We start from the raw sequence: 26,008 nt of genomic DNA, 5'->3' as shown, positions 1-26,008 counted from the left end.
ACCTGCACTGTGCCCAGTTCCTGCCCTTACACTGCCCCTACAGTCCTATACTGGGAATCAACACTCAAGCTGTCAGGTTAAAAGGTTACATACATGTTTTAGAGTTTTCTGTAGACAGAGACAATGAACGCACTTAATTATAGTCCCCGCCAGCTAGAAGAATATGCTGAAACTCACGTCTGTTTATGTGTCAACTGTAGAATATCTTAAAGCTAACGTCATTGTTTTCCCCTTCTCAGAGTACAGCATGTTTTGATCTACATAGGGAATATTTTTAAAAAGTGGATGTCTAAGAATGTAAACAATTGGGAAGGAAGACACAGCTGCTTATGATTTACTTTTAATCTGCTCTTTTGTGGCTTCTGATGTCAAAGGACTTCTCCATACCTCTCAGTGGATGGCCTGTGACTCTGGAAGTATACTTTTTCTGGTTTTTATTTTGGCTTTCTAAATATAAGGGACAGAAAGGATGGAGGGAAAGTTGTAGGTTAAAAATAGCCCCAAGCATAGTGGATCTTGCCCTGGAAGCTTCGGGCAGGAGAGCTGTGGCCCCGGAAGGCAGATTGCATCTCCTTTATGGACTCAATAAATGTCAGGTCTCACACTTTACCTTTCGGCTGTTTGTGTTTTGTTTGTCTGAATCTATTAGTCACACGCAGTTGCCTTTGTCTGCCACCGTCTAGACTCTTCAAGAAATGAGAGATTTCAGATTTAGTGTTGTTACAGGGCTGCTCAGAAGAGAGGCGAAGCCTACTTTATGATGCAATCTCTTTGGCAAACTCTCTTACAGAAGTGAAGGTATTTCTGATATTCTAGTATGTGAAATGTTGTTTTTCATGAACTTAGTTTAGATTTATCAGCATGGCATTTCACTCTGTAATTTCTCATTACCCTTTGTAAACATGACGTTTACCCTGCTTCCTTTTATAAAAATAACTGCGTATTTCCGTGCACTTGTTTAGATGAGAAGTTCGAGGGACTTCCACCCACGCTGCTCATGCCATTGTCTGTGAGTCTGTGCTGCAGAGCGGACTGGGAGCCTCAGTTGTCCCATTTACTGTCTAGCTTAGAGATCTGGAGGAATTTGCTCATCCTTGTGAACTTCAGTTTCCTCCTATTTGCCTAACACATAGCAAATATATTGTTGATGGAGATTCTGAATGGGGGTGTGTGTGTGTGTGTGTGTGTGTGTGTTTATTTGCACAGCACTCTCTTACACCAGGCGTGGCTCACTAAAATATGTAGGAAGGAATGTGATTTGAAAACAATACTAAACAATAAAATCAACACTTCTGTTATTTTTAAGTCATGATATTTGATTTGTAGCATTAAAATTGGATTGAAATGATTTAATAGTTATCAAAAGGGGACACCACTGTAAAAAGACTAAAGGCCCCTACTTTAATCACTACTTTTTGACTGACATTTTCTTTAAACAAGTCACATGGACCTTAGATGTGTGTGAAAATATGTAAGACTTTCCCAAGGATGTTTTCTGAGGTTTAATGTGCCAGTTGTGTGCAAAAGCCCGCCTGAGGTAAAGAGAGGTAGCGTGTGTGGTGAAGGCTGTCGACCCAGTGGGGTTTATTCAGTCTCATGGCATGTGGAGTTTGAGGTGATCTTACCTGCTCAGATAGGATTTGACCTTTTAGGACATAAGGTGTAAAAATTCAAGTTACAAAGTTTCAAGTGTGGTGAACTGTTACAGGCCACCCATTTTAAATAATGGATCAGCTTATTCAAACTGGGGTCACAACAGAAGGGGAAGCACCTTCCTTCCCAGGGCTGACACTTGTCATGGCACCGCGTTCCGTTCCGTAGTGAGGTCTTGCTCCCTCTGGTTGGTGTCCTGGCGGGGTGTCAGCGATGCTGAGTGGGGGTGCTCCTCTTGCAGATCCAGAGCAGTCCTTCCAGAAGCAGAATGTTCCAGGGCCCGGCACCTCCCTTGCCCCTTCAGTCTCTGCCTCTTCTGCATCCTCTCCCATTTAGGGCTTCTGGTAGCCTCCTGCCCCGGAGGAATGAATGAATCATTCCTTGTTGCTTCACTGTGGGGCACTGTGCAGGTGTTGTATAGTCACTGTCATTGCAGCCTCACAACCACCCACTGACCACCGACTCAGGTGCTCTTAGCATCACTCTACCAGGAAGTTCAGCTCAGTCAGGTTGATCAGGTGCCCCGTGTGGCGTGGCGGAGCTGAGGGTCTCACCGTGGTCCGGTGGCCACAAGGCTCTGACAGTGAGTGTCTGGCAGGTGCTTCCGGCTCCTGGTGTCTCCCATGGCCCTTGGTGGGGTGTGTGCTCACTCTGCCCACCTGCTCTGGGGATGGCTCATGTGCAGGGGCTTTCAGGTGAGCACTGGCCACCTCGGTCTGTCCCTGCCATTTTCTGAAACCATCAGAATCCACGCTTGTCTTCTGGCCTCTCCTCCAAGCCAGGAAAGCAGCACCGCCCGTTTGCAACACCAGGCTAGGCCCAGTGAATGAAATTGCTGACAGGTGACGAAGGCCTGTGCGCTGCTGTCAATGCCGGTGATAGGCAGACATGGAACTGACTTCCTGGGCAACCTGGCTGAAGGTCATGCCCTTGACCTCCAGGGACTGCCTCCCTTCCTGGAGAAACTGGCACCAGTTTGCTGCCGTCTGATGACCTGAATAGAAGTTATTAGCACACAGAGAACATCCTTTTTTGCTCCTTTTCTGGTTTTTTTTTGTTGTTTTTTTTTTCAAGATTTCAATATCTGAGCTTCATTAGTGGCTTTGCTCCTTCCCCTGATATAAAATCTGCTACTTGGGCTTTTCTACCACGGGGAGTTATGGTTCCAGGGATGAGGTGTCTGCACACAGAATCATCCTTATTCTTTATTTAAGATTTATTTATTTATGCATACAAGAACTGGGTACAGGCCAGAGGTGCGGGGTGGGGGGGGGTGAGAGGATTCACCAGAGAAAGAGTGGGGAGCAGAACAGGCAGATTGACCAAAATACACTGCTGAGGGGAGCAGCGGGCGAGACAGGAAAGGTCTGCTGCACCATGCGGGTCAGCTCCATGACTGGGGATCGAACTCGCTCTGCAGTGAGTGCAGACAGCCTCATAGTGCTGCATCAACCCCGTTGTACCACCAGAGGCCCCATCCTTATTCATAAGAAAGACTGCGGAGAATGAATTAATGCTCAGTGGAAAATGGGAGTGTATTTTGACATCGGTACGTTTGATATCTCAAAGTTGATGGCGTTGTGGACTGCTCTGCTCATTTCACTGCTGTGCTGATTTTCCTCACTGGTTTGAGATGAGATCTGAGTTGACAATTCAGAGGCTTTTATGACCTGTTGGTCTCAGATAATAGAGTTGGGTGTTGGGAACCAACTACGGGAAATAATTGCAGTTGGGAACTAACCTCTGACTTGGACCATGTGGTTTACTTGGAGGCCAGCGAGGGGATGTTTTCTATTATGGGGCGGGGGGTGGGGGCGGTGTGTGTTTGTCTGGTGCCATTATTTGAGATCGCCCTATTCAGTTCCTCTTGACCAAGACCTCCAGACATCAAATAATCTGCATTCATTTTTGAGACAGAAAGGTATCGGGTCCCAGTCCCCCGCTCCACTCTGCCTCCCCCTGCCTCGCCCCCTCCCATCCCAATCCCTCCATGCAGAGTCTCAGTTGCTGCGCCTGCCTCTCAGCAGGGCGGGGGGCCTATCAGTGTGCAGTCTTCTGAGGAATTCTAGCTATTGTTGACTTCCCCAGCGTGTTTGCCATCCTCCTTATCTTCCGTGGGCCCTGGAGGCAGAGGTTTCTCATTCTTGTCCTGTTAACTCTTCCAGAACCTTTCCCACCTGGACCTTTTCCTTCGTATTTCCATTTAAAGCCATGTCTGCAATCTCGGCCCATTTTCCTCTGGAGATGGGGAACAGATGGCTTAAAGTGTAGTCCTCTACAGTCCTCAGTCAGGCCTGCTTATTCTTTTATATAAATCCAGTAGTATACGTTTGCCCTTTTCTTAGGCTCTGTCCTCATTGACTACTCAAAGTGTGGTCCTCAGGCCAGTAGCACTGGGGTCACCTAAGGGCTGGTTAGAAATGCAGAATCTTGGACCCACCCCAAACCTATTGATTCAGGATCTGTATTTTATTAAGAGCCTCGGGAGACCCTATGCAACTAAAGCTTCAGAAGCACTGATTTATCATATCCCTTTGAAGTTTGGTGATGATTTTCTCTGTCCTTTTGTCCCGTGTGCTTCAACAGTGGAGACCAAAACCAGACATGGGACTGTAAACACGGGGCTCTTTAGCGAGCCTCAATTTCTGTTCATTTAATGCCCCTGATGTTACATGTTTTGAACTAAATTGACATGTGTCCTTCATCTACAATAAAGTTGTAATCTTCAGATACTTTTTTGGGGGGTCTTTTTCTCTTATATGTTTGCCTTCCTTTCACCTGTACTAGTCCCCGTTTTATAGCTAACGGTCCTGGCTGCTGGGAATCTCGCTTTGCACATATATCAAATATCACTCTGGTTTTTTCTTCTTGGGTTATTTTGTTTCTGCATAGTTGGGCTATAAAAGAGTTCCATAATTCATGGTTTGAAATTGTACAACTTTGGGGGTAAAGAGACCCCTAGTCTCACCTCAGTGCTTCTACTGATCCATTTCACGAACTCGGGAAACACGTCCTGATGATTGTAACTTAACCATACCCCACAGTCAAGCACACCCCATAGTACCAGGGCCTGGGACAGCTTGTTGGGTTGTTCTGCCCATGTTGACCCTGCACCTACCATGGTGGTCGTCCTGCAGTAGAAGTAACCCATGGAGAAGGAATAGGGCAGCTGAACCAGCACACGGAGTCATAGTCATCCAGATATGCAGCCCAGTCAGTGTCCCAGCCTCCACTCCACTTTTGGACAACTTTCAGGTGGGAAAGCCTTACTGCGTTGAATTTTTGTTACCTTCTCCTTTCATTTCGTGGGTCTGTCTCTAGAAGGAGTCCTGGCAAGCCACTGAGTGCCCAAAGGCAGGACCGAGGCCCCCACGGGGAGGCCCCAGCTTGTTGACTTGAATCAGGTGGTTCTTCTATCCTCTTCCTGTGGTCTGCGCCTTCCCAGTGCCTCTTTCACTAGGCAGCCGGCCTGCCAGGCTCTGGAAGACCTTTCTTTCTTTCTTTCTTTTTTAAAAGATTTACTTATTTATGCATACAAGAACTGGGGTACAGGCCAGAGTTGTGGGGGGGTGAGAGGATCCACGAGAGACAGAGTGGGGAGCAGAACAGGCAGACTGACTGAAATACACTGCTGAGGGGAGCAGCGGGTGAGACAGGAGAGGTCTGCTGTGCCCTGTGGGTCAGCTTCCTGGCTGGCCGGGGATCGAAGTCTTGCCGCAGTGGCTGCCGATTGCTTGGTAGCACTGTCTTTAACCCCTGCACCACAAGGGAAGGGCCTTGGTCTCTACTGGATATTCTCTAGGGGGATTTCCAAAGAAACCATGTGTGGCCAGTCAGGGGCTGTGTGTTTAGGGGCCCTGGTGGGTCCTGCTATTGGTTGGGAGTGAGGAGAGCCTCAGGGTGGGGAGACGGGAGAAAGAGGAATGTCTCTGAAGAGCAAGGCGTGGACCTTCATCTAGTCTGGCTCTTCCTTATATTGTGATGGAAAGAAAGTGTGGAGAAACCACGAAACAGGTTGGCCATTGTCCACTGTGACATGGTTTTAGAACAAGGACCCAAGGCAGCTTTTGAGCAGATTTGCACCGAGCGCATCACACGGCTGTTAATTGTTAACGACGGCCTGGAGTTCTTGATGGTAATGGCGAAATCACATGGTTTGGTTCTGTTTTGAAGGCATGTGCAGTCGGTGTCTCAGAGAACTGAAGCTGTGAAGGTTTTCCTTCTGTACTTGAGGACCGCACCCGTGTCTGAGGCTGTATTTGAGGAGATCCTGTTCTTCTTACCTTGACCTTAAGGTTCCATCTGAAAAGCTCTGTATTTACCCACCTGGAAATCAAGTTCTTTCTGTTCCTTGTCTGAGTTTGAGAATTTTGAGCCCTGTATATTCTTGCTGATGATGTGTGTCCCAGCCCTCCCACCTCGGCTGTGTTTCTTCCAGTTCAGAGAAATCAACCCTAACAGTGTTTTCCCAGGAAGACCCATCTTAGAAGCAGCAACTGGAATTTCCTTTCGAGTCTTCCACTTGGTGTTTTTGTTTTGTGACAGATCATCTTCCTAGGTGGGTACTTATTATATAAAGTGAAAAAGTGTTCTGTTTCTCTTGACAAAAGTATTCTCACTTTGGAGTAGTTTTTTTCTTTTCTTTTTAAAAAAGATTTATTTATTTATGCATACAAGAGCTGGGGTACATACAGGCCAGAGAGGATTCACCAGAGACAGAGCGGGGAACAGAACAGGCAGACAGACTGAAATACACTGCTGAGGGGAGCAGCGGGTGAGACAGGAGAGGTCTGCTGTGCCACGTTGGTTCCCTGGCCGGGGCTTGAACCCGTACTGCAGAGGCTGTGGATAGCCTCATAGCGTGGCACTCAACCCGCTGCGCCACCAGGGAGGCCCTTTTTCTTTTTGAACAAAGCTGTGTATTTGTTTTAAAGGTTGACTAATTCTGGAACTGAGGAGACCTAATCCTTACCATATTTTTTAAAGACCCCAGATACTTGAAAGGCCATGAACTTGACTAATAGTCACAAGTAGTGAGGAAAGTGTCTTTTTGTTGGAAATATCCTTCCTTGTTACCTCACGGTGTTTTCCAAATGATCCTGAAGACGAGATAGTTCCTCCATCGTACCGGACTGTGCAGGCAGAGTGGGCACCTGGGCGAGATCGTGGAGGGAGTGGCTGAGCTGAGTGGAGACCCAGGATCAGGAATGATGACGTGACTTTCCTCTTATTGGTCTCCTTTGTGGTCAGGATAGGGGTAGCAGTGTGGCACCCTCCCTGGCCTCCCCACACTCAGTGGCCTTGGCCTCCATCATGCCTTTGCTAGCCATTGTTCTGCTCTCACATTGCACCAGGGAGGCTCCTGTTTTCCTTTGGAAAAGGGACATATGAAAACATCAGGGCCTGGAATGGTTAATCAGATGAACTAGCCAGTTCTTCTAGGTCATGCAGGAATGGGTCACGGCAGAGGGAAGTTTCTATTTGCGAGAATTTGGGAGATACCCACAGGGACATGGGCGCCATGGTAGGGCAGTCAGAAAGCAAAGCAGGCCCTGGAACAAGACCTGCCGCATGGACACCTGTCCCCCCTGCTGTCTCTCCCCGGAGCTGCTTGGCCCGAGTCACCGGCAAGCGCATTTGGCGGCTTCCCGGGCTTCCTTGCTAAAGGCGACAGCCCCAGAGTGAGATTTCTCAACCTCTGCAGTGTTGACATTTGTGCTGGATAATTCCTCGTTGCAGGTGGCAGCGCTGTGCATTGTGGATGGTTCATGGTATTCCTGCCTCTACCCACTTCATGCCTGTAGCACCTTTCCCTCGTCACCCCAACCCCAGATGTCACAACCCAGAGTGTTTCTAGACATTGCCAAACCTCCCTTGGGGCACAGACATGATTCCCACTCACCCACGTGGAGAACTACTGCGCTAGCGAGTGACGGAGGGGGAGGGTTAGTGACGGAGGAAGGCTGGCAAGTCTCTGCAACAAGAAACGTGCTTATCCCCAGGAGTGACTTTCACTTGAGTCCAGAGGGCGCCCCAGGGAGCCCATGGAGCCCCTTTAAAAACCCCATTCATCTCCCTCGGGACTGGGGTCCCCTCAGGACCACTGATCAATAGTCGTAGGAAAGATCCCTTAGTGAAGCTTTTTTTTTTTTTAAAGATTTATTTATTTATGCGTACAAGATCTGGGGTACAGGCCAGAGGTGTGGAGGGTGAGAGGATTCACCAGAGACAGAGTGGGGAGCAGAACAGGCAGATTGACTGAAATACACTGCTGAGGGGAGCAGCAGGTGAGACAGGAGAGGTCTGCTGCGCCATGTGGGGTATCTCCCTGGCCGGCCAGGAATTGAACCTGCGCTGCAGAGGCTGCTGACAGCTTCACAGCTCTGCACTCAACCTGCTGCGCCACAGGGGAGGCCCTCCTTAGTGAAGAGTTGTGACCACCCCTTAGTCCACTATTAATCTGGCACTGCTGACCTCAGGGTGGGTCTCGTCCAGCCAGGCCACCAGCTCAGCCCCATGAGAACACTCTACTTTGGCCCAGCAGGCTTCGAGATGGTTCACCGGTACCATTTCCCCAGTTAAAGAGGAAAAGGCAGAGATGTCAGCTCCTGACAAGAGCAAAGTGGCAGTGTGACCTGAGGGATGAAGGGGAGGGGCCTGGGGCTCTGGGGTCAGTGGGTGAAAGGCTCCACTTTGTCAACTGGAAGAATTTGCCCAGCTTCTCCCAGACAAGAAAGAAGTGTTTGCAGCCAGTTAGAAATCGGCACCATTGTCCATTTCAAAGGCCGCAGGGAGGCCAGCAATGTATACATTATCAATTCTTTCAGATCGTCTTTCCAGTTTGTTCCTCCTCCCAGCTGCCAACGATTAGACGGGCACATCTGGCAGCAATTTCAATTTTTCGTCAAGTGACTCAGGCAGCCGTGGCTCTTGTGGAGTGAGTCTCTTAGATGAGAGATTGGGGAGAAAAATTCAGAAACAAAAGCCACCCCTCCCCCGCCCCCCAACAATTAGAAACATGCTTTGAACCTGGAGCAGCACACAAGACTCTCCCACTGAAGCCTATTCATGAGAATTCTTTGCAAATTCTTTCATGTAGCATTGGAGTCTCTCCTTAGACTCAGAAGGGGGGCAGGTGGGTTCGAGCCTCTAATTTCTTCTGGGAAAGCAAGTGAAGTGGCCTTTCTGTGGTGTTTCTGTAGTGAGTGTTCCTTCACCATCCAGGAAGAGAGGCTGAGGCTTCGCCATAATGTTTAATCCGCTGCTCCCTATGTCGTTGTGGGGGGGGGGGTCTTTGTTTAAAATGCTATCACAGCCCCATATTTTTAGCTGTACTACTGCTGCTTTTACCTTTTCTTTTTCTTCTGGCATTTTCCCATTACCACCTCCTCTCAGAAGTGACATTTCTGGTCCCAAGACACAGCCTGATCTTGGCTTCGGCTGCGGTGCTTGGCTGGCATCTGGTCTGTGGGTGCACGCCTGCTGGCAGATGTGTTTTCAGGTGTCAGCAGTAGATGCAAGATCCAAGGATTTGTCATTCTTTAGGAGAACAGTTAGAGTAAAAGCTGATGTGGGGTGCTGTTGTGTGGCTAGCATGAAGACGTGTGGGTGATCACTCGTGTGGTCGTGTGTCTAGCATGTAGACGTGTGGGTCCTCACTTAACCTCTGTGAGGACCCTGGGAACGGGGTACCATCACCCCCAGGTTACGGATGGAAACACTGAGATCTAGGAGGGTTAGTGACTTGCCCCAACTCACAGAGACAAGAACAACAGAGAAGAGATAACCGAGTTGTCTTAGTCGCCTTTTAATTTTAACTTGGAAGTAAGTTTGAGTTATTCTTTTTAAAGACCGACTGGTTTTAACAGCCAGGCATTAATAGCTCCATTTTCATTCTCAAAATAACCTTTTTGTTTGGATTGAATTTCCTGAATTACCTTTTAGAGCTCAAAATTGCATCAGGGTGCTTGTTTCAGCAGCATCTATAGTAAAAATTTTTAAATATAAAATTCATTTATTTTCTTACATCATTGTTTATTTTTGGACAGTCTTTGATCTCTCCCTCAGGTATGGACCCCACCACCAAGCCGCTGGGGTCCAGCCACAGTCGCTCATGCTCGTCCTGCCCCTGTTTTGACCCCGCTCCCTCTCCGTCCCCTGCAGTATGCGTCAGATCGAAGGTCAGCTTGTCTTTTTCCTGATCCTTTGTTCAGTTTCTCTGTATTCCACATATAAGCGACACCATCCAGTATTTATCTTTCTCCTTCTGACTTATTTCACGTAGCATAAGCCCTTCCAGCTCCATCCATGTTGCTGCATGTGGCATGATTCTGTTTTTTGATCACTGACTAGTATTCCGTTGTAGAGATGAGCCATATCGTCTTGATCCATTCATCTGTTTTGGGATGTTTAGGTTGTTTCCATATCTTAGCAATTATAAACAGTGCTGCAATAAACATAGTAAAATTGAACGCTGTAGAGATCAGCATGGCCCCTGAGCAAGGCCGACTCGCAGACTGGTGCAGTCTTCCATATTTTTCTTTTATTGCCTTGATTGGGTGATGGTGTCATAGGTGTGCCTATGTCCAAATTCACTAAAATAGGTACATTAAATATGGGCACACTTTTTCATTAAGTATACCTTTATAAAGTTGAAAAATTGTGTATTTTTTTTCTAAAAAAAAATAAGGGCCTCCCCTGGTGGTGCAGCGGTTGAGCGCTGGGCTGAGAGGCTGCCCGCAGCCTCTGCAGTGCCGGTTCGTTCCCCAGCTGCCAGCAAGGGTCCCACACCAAAAAAAAAAAAAAAAAAAAAACAAAACAAACAAAAAAACAAAAACAAACAGCCTGAGATTACTTATCCCTCAGGGTGTGGCAATTCAAGGCAAGCACATGTTCATCTATTGCAAGGCTTTTCTGTAAGCAACATAACCCAGTTTCATAAAGGCGCCAATGTCTGTGGTGTAGGATGCAGAGGACTCTCCCATCTTCCTTTACCTTCGCTGTCCAGAATCGCTCTCATAGCTCGGAAATCTTTGTGACTTGCATTTCTCAAACAAAAACTTACATGGTAAAAGAATGAGACGTGTGCAGCGAATGCATTTCAAATATGCTGCCATATCCTTGTATATTTATGACCAGTTTCAACTGATTTCAGAATGTCCTTTCACTGTTTACAATCTCTGAAAAAAAATTTTTATAAAAAGAACGGCTCACTTGACTTAAAAGAATCCCCAATGAAGTTTCCTCCCATCCTTTCCGCACTTGGCATTTGCACAGCAAGAAGGATGAGGAAGGTCACATCTCTTCTGTGACTTATTTTGATGTTTTGGGGGACGATGCTATGAGTGCGTAGTGGGGAACATCTTCTCCTGACCTTGACCTTATGAAGGGCGGTTGGGAGTGGCCCTGTCCTCGGGCAGGCCAGTTTAATGACCGAAAACACCTCCAGGAAGGAGATCAGTGCCACACGGCTGAAAGCCTCGTGGTTCCTTGTAAAGATGCTTGTTCAGTTCAATGCATTTCTCTGGCATTACCGAGTTCTTCCATAAAGTCAACCACAACCCATATCATCAGGGACTCCAGCTAAACTTGTGGTGAGCAGGAAATAGATTAAACACAGGTTTCCCCTTTTCTTCAGCTGCCAAAAGTGATGTCAGCGGTGTTAATGGTCCCTGCGTCAGCTCGCTGTAGACCCAGGGCCGAGCGTGCAGCTGCTGGTCTGTGCAGATGCTGGTTCTGTTCCTGGTCCTGGCAGTTAGGGAAGAGCCAATGCTGCAACGTTGATAAGACACACAGTTGGGAAGAGACTCCAATGGAAAGTCAGGCACTTGCTTTCTTGAAGATTTCTGATAAGTCTCCAGGGAGGAAGGAAAAAAATGCAAAATCTGAATATTTAACAAAAAGAAAAGGCGGTTCATTTTCTCTGAAATGAAACGGAAATCGCCCACACTTTTTACTATCTCTACACCAAGGTTTAAACTAAACTGCAATTTTAATTTAAGACTACTGGTTTGTATCAAAGCCAGTCCCATAAAACTGATATTTTTGAACATGATAGGAAAAAAAAAAAAAGATGATGTGAAATTACAATATAAACTTCAGCTCTGGAATATAATTCCTGGGAGGGAGAAAATCGACTGCAGAAATAGCTTCCATGCAAGCAGAAGAGAGACTGGCTTTTATGACTTTCTTTCTCAGGTAGGGAAGATGATATCATATTACTTTCATGTCTTCGAGTAACAGGTTTATTTTGGTTGTGCTCTGTTAAAATGAAAGCTTCCTGTCCCCTCGCACATGTGGTCTGACTTGACAGCAGAATGTCTTTCCGAGTTCCTTAACCTTGACTGTCAAGTCTTTGGGAACCTATTATAATTTTGGTAGAAGAGAGATTTGTGACATTTTGATTTGCACTGGGGTAGGGGAGCTGTTACTGTGTCGACCCCCATTTGCTTCATCTTTTGCTTTATCAGCCTACTCCCTGTTGCTCAAAAGAAAGGGAAATCACCAAAATGAATATTTGTGAAGTTAAGAGAGCGCTGCATGTTCATTCAGATTCCCTTCATGCATCATTGACGGGTAATGGTTGAGAACCATGTGCTGTTATTGTTCTTTTCATCCATCTTCTCTGTAAGTCCCTAATCATCTTGAAACGGATCCAGACCCTTCCACCTGCTTTGGCTTGTGGCTGTGGCTGCCTCCTTGGTCACTCCCTCCCTCTCTCTGGGTGTGCCTCTCTTCCATGGTGGTCTCCTGAAGTCACCAGCCCTGCCAGAAGGTCCTTCCCTGTGACAAAAGGGGAACTGGAGCAGGATGGCCTCTCACACGTTGGCACCCTCCCTGAATTTCCTTCCTTGGCAACCCTGCACTGGAAGGGCTGGCCAGAGACCTTGTTGTGTTCACCACCCTCTCCCATGTGATTTGTACCAGGCTAAAGTGCTGTTTAAGCAGCTCCAATAAAGCCCTGGCTTGGCTGGTCCGTTACCCTTTGCCATTTAAGACCATGAAACCAAGTCCTCCCAGCTCAATTCTGGCCTCTTAAAAGATGTTGGGTTCCTTTCTTTAGCTAAAATGGCTTTTGCCTTTCATCATAAAGTAGGGGACTTCTTGGTCTTACCTTTGACTTGAGCACTTTAGTTAATTCCTGACTTGGTTGTTTTGGGGGGGGTGCGGGGGTGGTCTGAAGGTTTTGTAAGTGAGAATGCTTTTCTAACGCTTAGGTTTGTCATCAGTCAAAGTCCCCCCCCCCCCATCCTTGTTTTGCCAGTAAAGAACAGAAAGCCTCCCACCCCCACCCCCGGTGTCTAGAGGTTCCCTGGATTTGACCTTTCCTTCCTTTTCCTTGGGTGACTAGCACAACTAGCAGAGCGGGGCTGCAAATACTACTTCCACCCCAGGTGCCGGCCTGGCCCATAACCCCGGGGATAGAACTCAAGCCCTGGGCCAGGGACTTCCTTTAACGAGGGTTTCGCAGTTCATCAGACAGACTGGTGGTCTCATTTATCCCTCCGAGAGGTGCCGTGTGAAGGTTACAGGAGGAACAACTCTCCCTGCCAGCACGGGGCGCATTTCCCAGGTTTCAGGTCTGCTTACAAAGAAACACCTTTTGCTTTGTTTTATTAGGTGTTTTGTTATGATAGTAAGCATTCCAGAAGTCTCCATCTGCCCCAAATGGGTGGTACCTGAGTGAACTGCCCAGCTTCAATAAGGTTGCTGAAGAAATGAATTATGATCACAGGAGAGCGTTGCATGCCGCTGAATGTGATGGTGTAAAATAAGAAAGCGCTACCCACTGGCCTCTGAAGCCGCCTCTCACCTTTCCTCCCTCTATTCTCAGTCAAAGGGAGGCTCTTCCCGCTGAGAGGAATACTTCTTCTCTCCTGGTTTTTCTAAATACGCTGCCTCTTCCATTCCCATAAGGACTTCAGCTTCTAGAAACCAAAGCCAGAAGCATGTTCCATTTCCAACCCTCATCCTTCTCACCACGCACAGTGAATCGGGGGGTGCTGGGGTGGGGACAGATCGAACGATGATTAAGACATTAATTTTTTCCTTGCTTAAACATTTTTGACCTTAAAGGCTGCATTTTGCAGCTTCAAATCCTTTAAGTAAATAATGAAATTAAAACCACACTAAAATAGTGGTTTAACCATGGTTTTCACCAAATGGCAGAAATTCCCAGTAATATTCCTTCTTTGCATTTTTTCTGTATGTCATAGACTTTCTATAGGTTCAGGAATTTTTACAAAAAAGCCATAGCGGTTTAAGTGAAAGAGAAATATGCTGTTCCGACACATTTCTTCAAGTGGAGGAATTAACACGAATTTTTCTAGTTGGATCTATAATACAAGGTTTTAAACAATGATGTCCATTGAAGAGAAGTCACTGCTGTGACATTGTTTTCAAGCAGAGTTGTTTTCAAGGAAAAGTTACTTTCTGGCTACAATAACCAAGCAACTTGTAATATTTTATTCCCATTTCCTCAGTAAAAGTAGAAGCTGCTAGCAATGTTCTAACAAGATGTATGTAACTGATGTACCTCACTCAACTAACTGGCCCCAAGCTTGAAGCCAACCGGTGTGACAGAAGATGTGTGTCTGGGAGAATTGGGACCCCCTCTTGTGCTGAAATGCTAACTGTGTACTGGTTTCAGCAGCTTTCACTGTGATAATGAACCAGTAGGCCGAGGCAGTGTGACAGGAAGCAGCTTTGTTTGTTTTTCAGCTTTAGTGGGCACAGTTTGCTGGGGTCGTGTCTAGGAGTTGGATTGCTGGGTGCAGTAGTGCTATAATCCATACGTCTCAAGTGGCATTGCTCAAGGGTTGGCTTATTTGATAATGCTAAAAAAACGGCATGACTGGCAACAGGATTAGGTGGGTTTTAGCTTACGAGAAGACAACATGGAAGGGGAGAGTAGATGCTGATGTGGTGATGAAATTTTGTCAATCTCGTGACAGGTGCTTGGTATTTCTGGGTTTAGAAGTTATTCCCCAATGGTGTAACGTGAGAGACTGTATCGCAGGAACGTCACCATCTGATATTTGCACAAGTCTTCTCCAGGGAAAGGCTTTGTTTTTTCCTTTCTAGTTTATGTGTGTTACAAATGAGTTTTTGTATTTGTAAAACATGGTGGCAATATTGGCCTCATATTGGTTGCCGTAAGTCCGCTGGGATTGTGTATAGAAAGTGCTTGGAACATCCTTAGGCCGTGTCTTCATTTTCTTTGCTTATTGTTGCATAATTGCACATACATCTATATGTATACATGTATCATTGCATATATATTTATCTTTATCACTGCATATATATAATGCAACAATTGCATATATATATATACACACATATATACATGTGTTGAGTGACTGAACATATAGTTTATCCATATATGTTTATTGAATTGAATAACCAGTAGCCTAGTGCTTTTTTAAAAACACATACCTCAATAACAAAATGTGTGATATACAGGTTTGCTTTTCTTCAAGTGAGTTGTTTTATTTAAACTCAGTCCTTCTGGACTGCAAGTGTCTAGAGGAAGGGACATAGGCAGATGAAGCTTAAGTCCCAGGAAATGTGTGGAAGGCCCCTCTCTGGGGTTACAAGAATTCCCTGCCAGCAAAACTCATCAGAGCCTTCGTGAACAACTGTATTTTAAACTTTAGTTCTGGGCTTCTTTGGCTTTTAATAATACCTAGCTGGGAATCAAAACCCAGCTACCTCAGCCCTTTTAGTCACCATATTTGACTCTCAAAGCTCTTTGGCTATCTCTAAAGATCAAACACGGCCTAGAAGGGCCCGGACTGGCAGCTGTAGAGACCATTCAAGTGGATATGCCCATGGCTGAGGAGGCAGTTGCAAAACAGAAATGGCAACTTGGGAAGGCATTCCCAAACGCTTTCGGCAATGGCTGCTGATTGAATATGTGTTCAGCCCAAGGCGGCTGCAGTGGAGGACAATGCTCGGGGAGGGAGGTCTGCTAAGTATCTGTCCTTACTCGCAGCTAAATTTAAAAATACACACACACACACACTTGTAAAAAGACAGATGTGAACTTGACACTCCCCCTTGAAGTTTCCGCAGGTCTCTGTTGCATGTCTATAACCGTTGGCTCCCAGTCCCTGCCTCCCTCCAGCCTTCCTGCCTGCTTCCCCATTTGCTTCCATGTACCTGTTTCCTGATTTGCGTCCATGTATTCGTGGATGGTGGCGCCGGCAGGTTACACTGCTGGCTGAGACCCGCATGGATCAAGACATACGATAAAGGCCTTTGAAGAGGACTATGCAATACTTTGGAGGGAAGGTCTATAGTGCCCGTGATACATCATTTTGTTTCCTGCTCTTCGTACATACGTACTTGTGGAAAATTACAGGGATGTTTTCAGAGTGGCCCAAAGCAATAGATTTCCGCACCCGAGGTAGCCATCCTCCTGCCTGCTCCTGGAGCCCCGTCCCCACCCTCTGCATCCTCGCAGGTGGGCACACGCGGTAGCAAAACTGGCTCCACTTTGTCCCTGTGCTAAGCCGCTCGCTTGCTCATGCAGAGCCGCCACTTCCTCATTCAACATGTATTTATTACTCTGGAGCCGTTGCGGAGGACAGCCAGCCTCAAGACGAGAAGCAGGCTGTGGGCCCTTCCACCTTCCCCTCGGAAATTTGGCAGTTGCTTTGTTTCAAGCCCTTCCTCCTTAGAAGGCGGCCAGCGCCAGGAGGCTGTGTTCCACCATCTCCAGGTACTCAGGCAGGAGTGTTCTGATAGATGGAAATAGAAATCCAGGAGCGACTCAGACGTATGGAAGAGAGAGGGAGATGGCACTGTGGGGTGTGGGGAAGGATGGGGTTTCCTGTCACATGCAGAAACCACACCAAGGAACCCCTGCTTTTTCGGCAGTGAAAGGGATAAGCCTGGAGTGCTTTTTTTGTTGTTGGAGTCTCTGTGTCATCTTCATATGTAAGTAGAAAAACACTGTTTGCAAACACTTTAGAGGTGGAGTTAGCATTTTAAAATAAACAAGTCTCATAAAACTCAAGTCCTCATTTGGCAAATTTCAGTTGACCCGAAAGCCATAAATGAGTAGTGAACGATGCCTCGTGGTGTAGCCATAATCTCCCTAAAGCCAGGAGATGGGTGGGGGGTGGGGGGTTGGGGGGTAGAAATTCCATTGGTCAAGGTTACCTTATGTGACTGACACAGCTCACCGCCATCTTGGTCACTGGTGTGGATTCATCACAGCTGTGTCTCGATCATGTCACACGCGTTGTCTCTGTTTTTCTGTAAAGACTTCTTGACCTGGTGTCCCAGCTTCTTCACCCTCCTCCCCATCCTCACCTATAGGCTTCCCCCCTTCCATCTCTTTTCAGATACTTTGTGCTCCAGCAAAGCCACTTCTCCCCTGGCCTGGCCTTGGCTGCGCTCTCATCCCCCAGGGCCTTCTTTCTCCTGTAACCTCCGTGGCCGAAAGTTCTTTCATTTTCCTCTAGTGGGCTTTGTTCCTCTCATTCATCCAACTCATTGGTGAGAATCTGCTATGTGTCAACACTTCCTCTAAGCTCTGGAGTGGCTACACTGAGGCAACAAAGACAATCCCTGTTTCCAAGTCCCCACATTATTCCTTTTCTTCCAGCTAAGCCACGTGGGTCAGGGAGCTACCTCCCTCATAGTCTCAGCTAGATATATTCTTTACCTCTTCCACATATCTCACATTTTTTCCCTTATGCATCCATCTTGGAATTCTTCATCCTTTCTACTTTTGCATTCTGTTTATGCATTGAATTTAACCTTTCTTTCTAGAGTTTCTAAGAAACAGGGTTTGTAGCAGAATTCACCTTTGTATCCTCCATAGTGTTTAATGCAACCACTTGCTCATTCAACATGTATTTATTACTCTGGACCATCTACTATTTCAATAGTTTTATATATATATATATATATATATATATATATATATATATATAAAACTATTGAATGCATGAGAAGTTAGGGACCTCAGAAGCACCATCCAATGAAATACTTGAGAGCAAAAGAGACTTTATGAGGTTGAAAAGCTGTCTCCCCTCTGAGGGAGAATGGTTGATGCTCCTTCTTGAATTATGCTTCTGCTAGAATAGATTATTTCTATTAGATCAAAATCACAATCCCCCCCTTTTTTTTTCATTCAGTGATGAACTAGGTCTGTTTTTACATCTGAAATTCTCGTGTCAAACAATATCACCTTAAAAACTGATTTCAGCTTCTGTAATATAAAGCAAGTTTGAATTCTAAAACCGGCAGTGGCCTTTTAACCAGAAGCTTCTCCAGACTATAATCTGCATACCATATTTTGGAGTAGTTTCACACAAGAGCTATAATATATGGTTTTGTTTCCATCCCAAGAACATCAAAGCATTTTACATTTTATGCTAAACCTCAAAAGTCTCCAAATCACGTCAATTTGTTTACTGATTTAATATTGACTGCTTTGCCTATGTGGTTACTTTAGCCTCTTGCCTTTTGAAAGAAAAAGTTAAATACAGTTTGTTGGTTTAATTTCAGTACACAGTACTATTTGTGCCTGTAAATTTGCTTTATCTGATACCACCCTTTTAAAGAGAAGCCCTAAAAAAGCGAATGAACTTGGATTTATGAGATGCCCATGGTGATCAATTCTTCTTTTTCCTTTTTTCAGAATGAAGACCTAAATGACCTCAGCAAATCCTCCTTTAACTCATGGGTACCCAGACTCTAACTATTTCGTGATTCACAACCAGGACCTCACATCTTCCTCCTCAGTAGATGGTACGATGTCTCCATTTCAGTGTGTTTACTTTATACAATCCTCAGGAGTTCGTTGACTGAACTGCACTTCTATATTGTGCCAAGCAAAAAAAGCACTGTGACACCAGAACAATGAGTCTGCATAAACTTCATCTTCAACCTTAAGGACTTAGCTGGCCACACGGGCGGATGCAGCCACCACCGCACCGGGAGAGATTGGGTTTACTCTCATTGCATTCACAAGATACATTTCATCTGCTGCTGAAACTGTGTATGCAAAGCATCATTGTAAATTATTTCATAGAAGACTGTGCAAGTTGGGTGGAGAGAGTATTAAATATTTAACATAGGTTTTGATTTATATGTGTAATTTTTTAAATTAAAATGTAACTTTTCTTACAGCACATCTTTTTTTGGGATGTGGAACTGAGGTATACAATGTTCTGTTGTAAAGAGTGGAGCAAGTGCTTAAACAAGGCTAAGAAAAGAGTAGCGTAGGGTATAATCCTTGTTTTCAGATTGTAATTCAGAAAAATAATATAAGAATCATAGTGCCATAGAAGGGTCTCAATTGTATAGTTATATTTGCTGGTATGATCTCTTGTAATATAGCCCTGATGTTGAGCTGAGATCCTTATAAGAATTAATCTTCATTTTGTATTTTTCCAGTAAGGCAATAGGCCATGTTAATTAAACTGAAGAAGGAAATATTCTACTGGGTATTTTCAAGTGTCAGCTGAAAATTGGCAATGGAATGGAAGCAAAATTACAAGAAAAGGAAATCAAAGTCTTCCATTGTATATACTGTAAAGAGAAGGAGACATGGGTGATCCCTTCTCATCAAAAGCTCTCTTTGGAATGAACAATGTGGGTGTTTGTAAATTCTGGAAATTTCTTTCTATTCATAATAAACTAGAGACTGTGGCTCTTTTTTTCTCCCCCTCCCCCCACGTCTATAAGCTTCCTGCTCCATTGCCACCATTTTTCCTGTGCACGCGTTAGGATATTTCATTTCCTGCATTGTCTCCAGAAGATGGAAAGACAAGTGAGCCCTTGTTTTTAATTTCTAATCAGAAGTCAAAATTCTAGAAGGTCTGTTTTTCATGACCAGGGCTACACAACCCTTTCCTTAAGACCCCCATCTCATGTTCCCCGAGCTGTTCCAGAATGGCAAGCTGCGCTGACCGTCACTTGGCCCATTTGCCTTGCTGGGGTCTAGCCTCTGAGTGGTCAGTTAGTAAGACCCAGGGGACAGTGAGCACAGGCAGCATCATGGCCTGCTATTGAGACATCTAGCCTGCGGTGAAAATGTTCATCCTTTTCTTACTCGGAAAACCACACACCTCTGGGAATTTCCTTGTGAAAAAGAAATGGCAGGGAGTAACCCTAAAGACATTGCCTGCAGAGTTTTTCCTCTTTGCACCAGGAAACTCCCTCAAGTGTAAGTGCCAGTATCAGACTCCCTGGGAGCTGGTGTAAACTGTCAGGATTTCCCAGCCCCACCGTTAAGAGCAGTAGCATTTTATCTCTCCAACGGGTCGAGCTCTCTGGCTCGGGGTGAGGCTGCAAGGAAGGGGCCAGGGTTGGGGGCCATTGCAGAGGCTGCTAGCCCTCATTGATGGGTTGGGGAACCCCCTGCTCTACTCATGGGGTACAGTGGTCCTCCGAGCCCATTTCTGTTCAGTCAGCCAGGCAGCGTGTACCTCACAGACTGATGTGGGCTGCTAATTCTTGCAGATTGTAATCATTTGCATGCTCATCAGTTTCCAAGATCCATAGGTGGTAGCCATAGAATCCATTGTTTTCAAGGAACTTGCTGAATGAATTCATTTTCCTATAGGCGAGAACACTACCAAGGTAAAAATCTGGTAGGGAAGGCTTTTTCCCACTGTTTATAAAAGATGTCTCTAAAAGAAATTTCTTGGTCAAACTAGCTTTCATTTTTCAAATCTGATTCCTACTCTTGCTAGTGGAGGGAGAAAGCAGGCTGTCTTGCCCAGGAGGACATAAGCGGTTGAAGAGATAGACAAAGTCAGGCACCAGCCATTTTCCTGTAAAGCTGGTAGTTATTTCTCAGTGCCCCTAAACTTGGCATATATATTATTACCATGATAATTCTGCATATGGCATTATCGACATTTTGGGTGAGAACAGAAATGAGCAGGCTGCAAAATCTGTCGCTTGGTTTCTCAGATGTTAAGTCCCATAGGGTAAAGGTAGAGATTTCTGTGTAGTTAGGGGCCTGTGCCGGGTTTGATGGTGGCAGACTTCACGGATTTAAAACTGGGAGCTGCTGGTACTTATGAGAAAATGCGTGCTCTGACTGCTCGAGGGGTTGACCTTGAGCCACATCTGCTGCTAAGTCCTTGTATTCAGTTCCTATTGAGGACAGTTGGCTTTTATCCATTTCAAAGTATTTGTAGCCCAGCCAAGGGCCTACAGCAATGGGGCTTCTCATGACCTCTGGGTAACCTGTAAGTCAGTGGATTTTTCTTCATGGCACCAACCCTCACAGTGCTCTTTCTTAGACACTTAGGTAGAGTTTTAAAATTCTCCTTTGTGAAATGAACAAATATGTTGTGTGACTTTGATGATATCTTTATTCAGTGTAACAAAAAAAAAAAGGTCCCAGAACCAGGTGGAAGTGAAGAGAATCCATTAATGATCAACCACCTGAGTCAATAGTGACAAATCAGTGCTGATGTTACATTGGCCGCTGTTGCTTTCTAACTTCAAAGGTCAGGGACTTCTTGACTAATCTAAGTTGACTGCAAAACTGGATTCACTCAAAACCATCTAGCCAGAGGTAGAGCTTCTTAACCTTTCTTTTCCTGACTCTGGTTTCTTAGCTGTCTGTCCTTTTGAGACATTGAAAGTGTGAAGAAACCATTCTACTAGAAATGGTACTTTGCAGCACAGAAGCCCTGCTTTGTTCAATCTTGTCTCCTCTGTGTATATGCCTTATAGTTGAAAACTGTCATTTTACTTACTGCAGGTGATTTAAAAATGGGAGGGAGCTCATCATCCACTGACAATAGAGCCATGAAATGTGGAGGGCCCCCAACTGCTTTGGCAGGACTCTCTAAGTCAGTAGAGAGGGAAACACCACAGGGAAACACCAGAACACCAGGGATTAAGACCCTAATTGGGAAGAGATGGGACTTTTTGAAGGCTGCCATGGGGAATGGATGGAAGCCAAGTATGAATTGGCTTCTTTGCAATGGCTTGACAAGTGGGGGCTAGTGTTTCCTAGGACAATGAGTGTGTTAGTTGGAGGTAATGTTGCATCATATCGGCTGCTGAGAAACTTGAGAGGAAGAAGCATAGCACCTCTAGGGATGGGCGGAAATGTGAGACTAGAGAAAGACCTCTAGTCTGTGAAGTTAGGTAGAGCAAAAACAGCCATTATAGTAGTCAATAGAGCACCCAGGGTAAAACACTGCTGCCTTTGGTCATCTCCAAAGTCAGGCCAGATAAGCTCTTGGATTTCCTTCCATAGTTCTATAAATTAGCCTTCTAAATGTGGACAGAGGCTGTGTGGGTCAGAAACGTGTTGGGCATCTCAATGCATGTAACCAGAACATGGATATGTGCTGGGAGGGAGCAGAATGATACTGAAGTTGTTTGGCCTTACTCTTCAGGAATTGATCAGTAATAAGAGCTGACAATTGGCTAATAAGATGGGAGAACATTATGACTTAGCTGCCCAGCTACCTGCCTTTCCTAACCAGGAAAGGCTTGGCATTTGATGACTTGGCATTTGTGACACCAACGCCCAGAGATCTTTCACCATTCAGCTGGCATTAAATTGTTCTTTGCTGTGTTGTTCATTTCTCCAGTGTTAACCATATGCCACGTGATAGGACAAATCCAGTAAACAGGAAAACTTATCTGTGTACAGACATCTTCAGTGCTTTATTTTTCTTTTTAGGACTTCGCTATTGGCCTAAGAATGTAGTTCCTGGAGCAATTTTTCTTACAAAGTTCTTTCCTTACACCTCTTGGCTACAGGGTGGGCCAAATTAAATATATTATATTTTCATTTAATGTATGTGCAGTTTGGTTTATCATCTTAAGATGGTGGTGCTGTTCTTGGTGCTACTTCATCTGTGTACAAAAGGACCAATGTGGTCTGTATTGCTACCAAAACATTGTTGTATATATGTGTATAACATGTATTATGTATATATGTAATGGGTACCAGGCCAGGTATATATTTTTATTTAGCAGTGTTTCACTTTTCCAAGTTTTCTTTATAGTGTTGTGCTTAATTTTCGGTTTTTTCCCCCCGATTCTGTCTGGTACTTAGAACTGTAGTGTCTTCATCGTTAATTAAAGAAAACGCTAAATGAAGTCCCAGGTGTGAATGCTGGTGATCTTTACTGTCTGATTACGGAACACGAAACAGAAACGGCCAATTAAAACGCGCTGGGGCATTGGATTGCATAAGAGACGTGAATGCCGTTGAATCGTTTTGCCTCACCCTATCCCTCTTCACTTGACTCTAAATAGACAAGACTATAAAGAGAAAGACCAAGCCATTGGGAAGATTTTCAGCTGTGTTTTGGGGGGAGGGGCACCACAGGAAGGGAGGGGGGTGATCCAACATCCTTCCCTCCCAGGATGGAAAGGTACCTGCTGTGTTAACAGGCACAGGATCAGCCTCATCAACCTGTAACGCTGTCATGTGCACGGTCCTGAAATGCTTGTCCCCAGGTAGGTTCCAACCAGTGCCAGGGGCCCAGGGCTGCTTTGCTGGTCCTGGTGCCCATGGACACTGACTAGCAGGGCTGAGAGGTGGTGCTTCTCCATCCTGGCTCCATGTGACCAGACTGGGCAGCTCAACGAACAGGCCAGCTTAAGAATGGCCCATTACTTTGTGGTGGGGCCACGGCATCAATTCTCTCTCTTTTTGTTAGTTTTGCTGAATTTTTTTAATTTATATATATTTTACATCATTGTTCATTTTTAAACAATGTTTGCTTCCCCCCACCCCCTCAGGTGTAGTCCCCATAGAGCTTCCTTCCCCAAGGCACCCGTGCACCATCACCTCAGTCCCCTGGGCTCCTCCCTCCCTCCCTCTGATCCTGCTCCCTCCTCCTGCCCTGCAGGAGGTCTCTGATTTATAATTGTCCATGTTTGCTTTGTTGTGTTGCGTTTTGTTATTATTTTTTCCCCTGATATATGATTTGGTTCCCCCATATTCCTCCTATGAGTAAAACCATCTGATATTTTTCTTTTTTCTTCTGTTTTACTGAGCATCATTCCCTCTAGTTCCATCCATGTTGCTGCAAATGGCATGAGTTTATCTTTCTTGATTGCTGAGTAGTATTCCATTGTGTATATGCACCATATTTTTGATCTATCTATTTTTGGGTTGTTTCCAAGTTCTACCTATTATGAATAGTGCTGCAATAAACATAGGGGTCCAGGTGTTCTTTTGACTGGCTTTCTCCACTCTGCAGGAGATGCTAGTTCATGGTGGAAGCTGAGCACCTCTGCTGGGAAATGTTGCCCAAACTTGCCTGATAGGTAACTAGAGTCACTTACTGGAAATGCGGATTCCTGGGAGCTGCCCAGCAGTGTACCTTTAAACAGGTGTCTCTTATGGTTGGCAAGCTGGGAAATCCAGATTTCTGAACAAGGAGAGTCTTTGGATTATTTCACCATTAGGAGGGAGAGCATAGTTATGATTTTTGAAAATAAACCATCTTGCCAATATGGAAGCACTACCCCCCCTTGCACCCCCAGTAGAACTCTCTTGCTTAACAATTTAAAATAGACGATTAATGTGTCCTTCTTGCTAGGACACCCATTATTGTAACTCAAATTATTGAACATTTTGGAAACAGATTGGAGATCATTTGAACAAAATTAAAGATTTATTTATTTATGCATACAAGAGCTGGGGTACAAGCCAGAGGAGTGGGGGGTGAGAGGATTCACCAGAGACAGAGTGGGGAGCAGAACAGGTGGATTGACTGAAATACACTGCTGAGGGGCACAACAGGGAGACAGGAGAGGTCTGCTGCGCCATATGGGTAGCTCCCTGGCTGGGGATGGAACTCGTGCTGCAGAGGCTGCCAATAGCTTCACAGTGCTGAGACTTAATCTCTATGCCACCAGGGAGGCCTTACATTTTTTTTTTTTCAATGAGAATGATGTATCCCTGAGAGTCCAGGACTGTCCTTCCTGTCTTTTCCATTCTTATTTGGTGAACAGGCTCAAGGGTTCTTCCTCCTGCCTGGCACTGCACACAACATGATTGACTAAATGCTTGAAATCACCATTTCATCTTCACTTTACATGAACCTCCTCCATTTATTCTTAAACAAAAACTGATTTTTCCCTCCCAGTGGTATTGCAAACCAAACATCACTCTAACCTCTATTGAAGTAATCTGTAAACATCTCTAATTAGTATTAATAGGAGGGAAGTCTAGTTAACATGAATGAATGTTGCAATTTCTAGCATAATTGTCTTATTACCTTTACATGCATAGAGAAAATACAGCAAGTAAAACATTGTCAATACAAGGTCTGAGAATTAATAGTGGAGAATTTGTAATGACCTCACTGTGATTCTATTAAAAACAAGAGCAATATTTATTCTGCATTCATTCTAGGTTAGTCACCAGGATTTACATCAATAATCTCATTTTATCCTACAGCAACCCAGTGGGAGATACGATCATTATTTCCCAGGTCTGCAGAGCAGGGAAAGGGCCTGTGTGTGGTCAAGGTTGCCATGAGAGATGGTGAGAGTCTAGGGGGGGTGTGGGGGTGGGGACAGCACCCTCTCACAACCCAGGACGGCTTGGTGGAAAAGTGTGTATTCTCACCGGCACCCCTGCAATATTCTGGTTTCCAAGTACTGAAATTAACTTCTGTACATTAAAAACCCTGTCCCCCCAGCTGCCTTGTGTTACTAATTTGCTGAACAGGTATCATCTCAAGTGAGCCTGAAAGGAAAGCTCAGTCCAGCTTACCATGTTCACCCTACAAAGTCACAGGCATTGGTACATGTATTTCCATTCTTGATCTGTGTGTGTTTGAGTCTAACTAGTCCACGCGTGTCAGATGGCTTTCTGGTTCCTATTATTTTCCTTAGTGAATACGCCTCTATTCAGCAATGGGGTCGTAATTGGTTTTATTTTAGGAACACACAAGGACAGAGGTGAAAAGTGAAGGCCTCATAAAATCCAAACTCCTGTGTCTTTAGGCATTGGGTTTTGCATTTACCTCCTGTAAGTCCTCGGAAATCAGAACTGTTAGTGAGAGCAATGATTAGAAAAGAGAACAGGACTGGCAACAGGTATTAGCAACTGGGTGGATGCCTGCGTGTCACAGAATTGGAGAAGGAGCCTCACCTGGGTTGACGGAATGGCCTCAGCTCCTCCCGCACAGGGAGCGCCTGAGATATCCTTTTGTGGGGAGGGGGCTTTGCCTTGACCCTCCCAAGGTCTGACCCTTACTGGGTCTGAACATTAAACTGACAAAGGCAGGTTAGCAAGAGAAGAGCAGACACATTTATATAATATAAATGTCACAAGATGGGAGCCTTCATCAGGAGACAGCCAGATGAGTGATTTCCATGCTAGCATTTCCACGAA

At 45.3% G+C, this 26,008-nt stretch overlaps 1 protein-coding gene and 1 non-coding gene across 2 annotated transcripts in view; both read left to right on the top strand.

The window, feature by feature from the left end:
• IRS1 (insulin receptor substrate 1) overlaps nt 1–19,501 on the top strand; it is a 62,345-nt gene extending 42,844 nt beyond the window's left edge. Inside the window, exon 2 of the mRNA XM_037524151.1 lies at nt 18,308–19,501. The gene's annotated coding sequence lies outside the window, so the exon portion shown is untranslated. The remainder of the gene's footprint in view (nt 1–18,307) is intronic.
• On the top strand, nt 10,088–10,192 carry LOC119256417 (U6 spliceosomal RNA). Its single transcript, XR_005127753.1, has one exon. It is a non-coding gene; the product is annotated as a U6 spliceosomal RNA (small nuclear RNA).
• Nucleotides 19,502–26,008: the final 6,507 nt, after the last annotated feature.

Source organism: Talpa occidentalis, unplaced genomic scaffold, assembly GCF_014898055.3.
Source record: "Talpa occidentalis isolate TD23 unplaced genomic scaffold, MPIMG_talOcc4v2.1 talOcc4.3, whole genome shotgun sequence".
Classification (NCBI taxonomy): domain Eukaryota; kingdom Metazoa; phylum Chordata; class Mammalia; order Eulipotyphla; family Talpidae; genus Talpa; species Talpa occidentalis.
The sequence above is the reverse complement of the archived record's forward strand: the minus strand, read 5'-3'. Positions and strand labels throughout refer to the sequence as shown.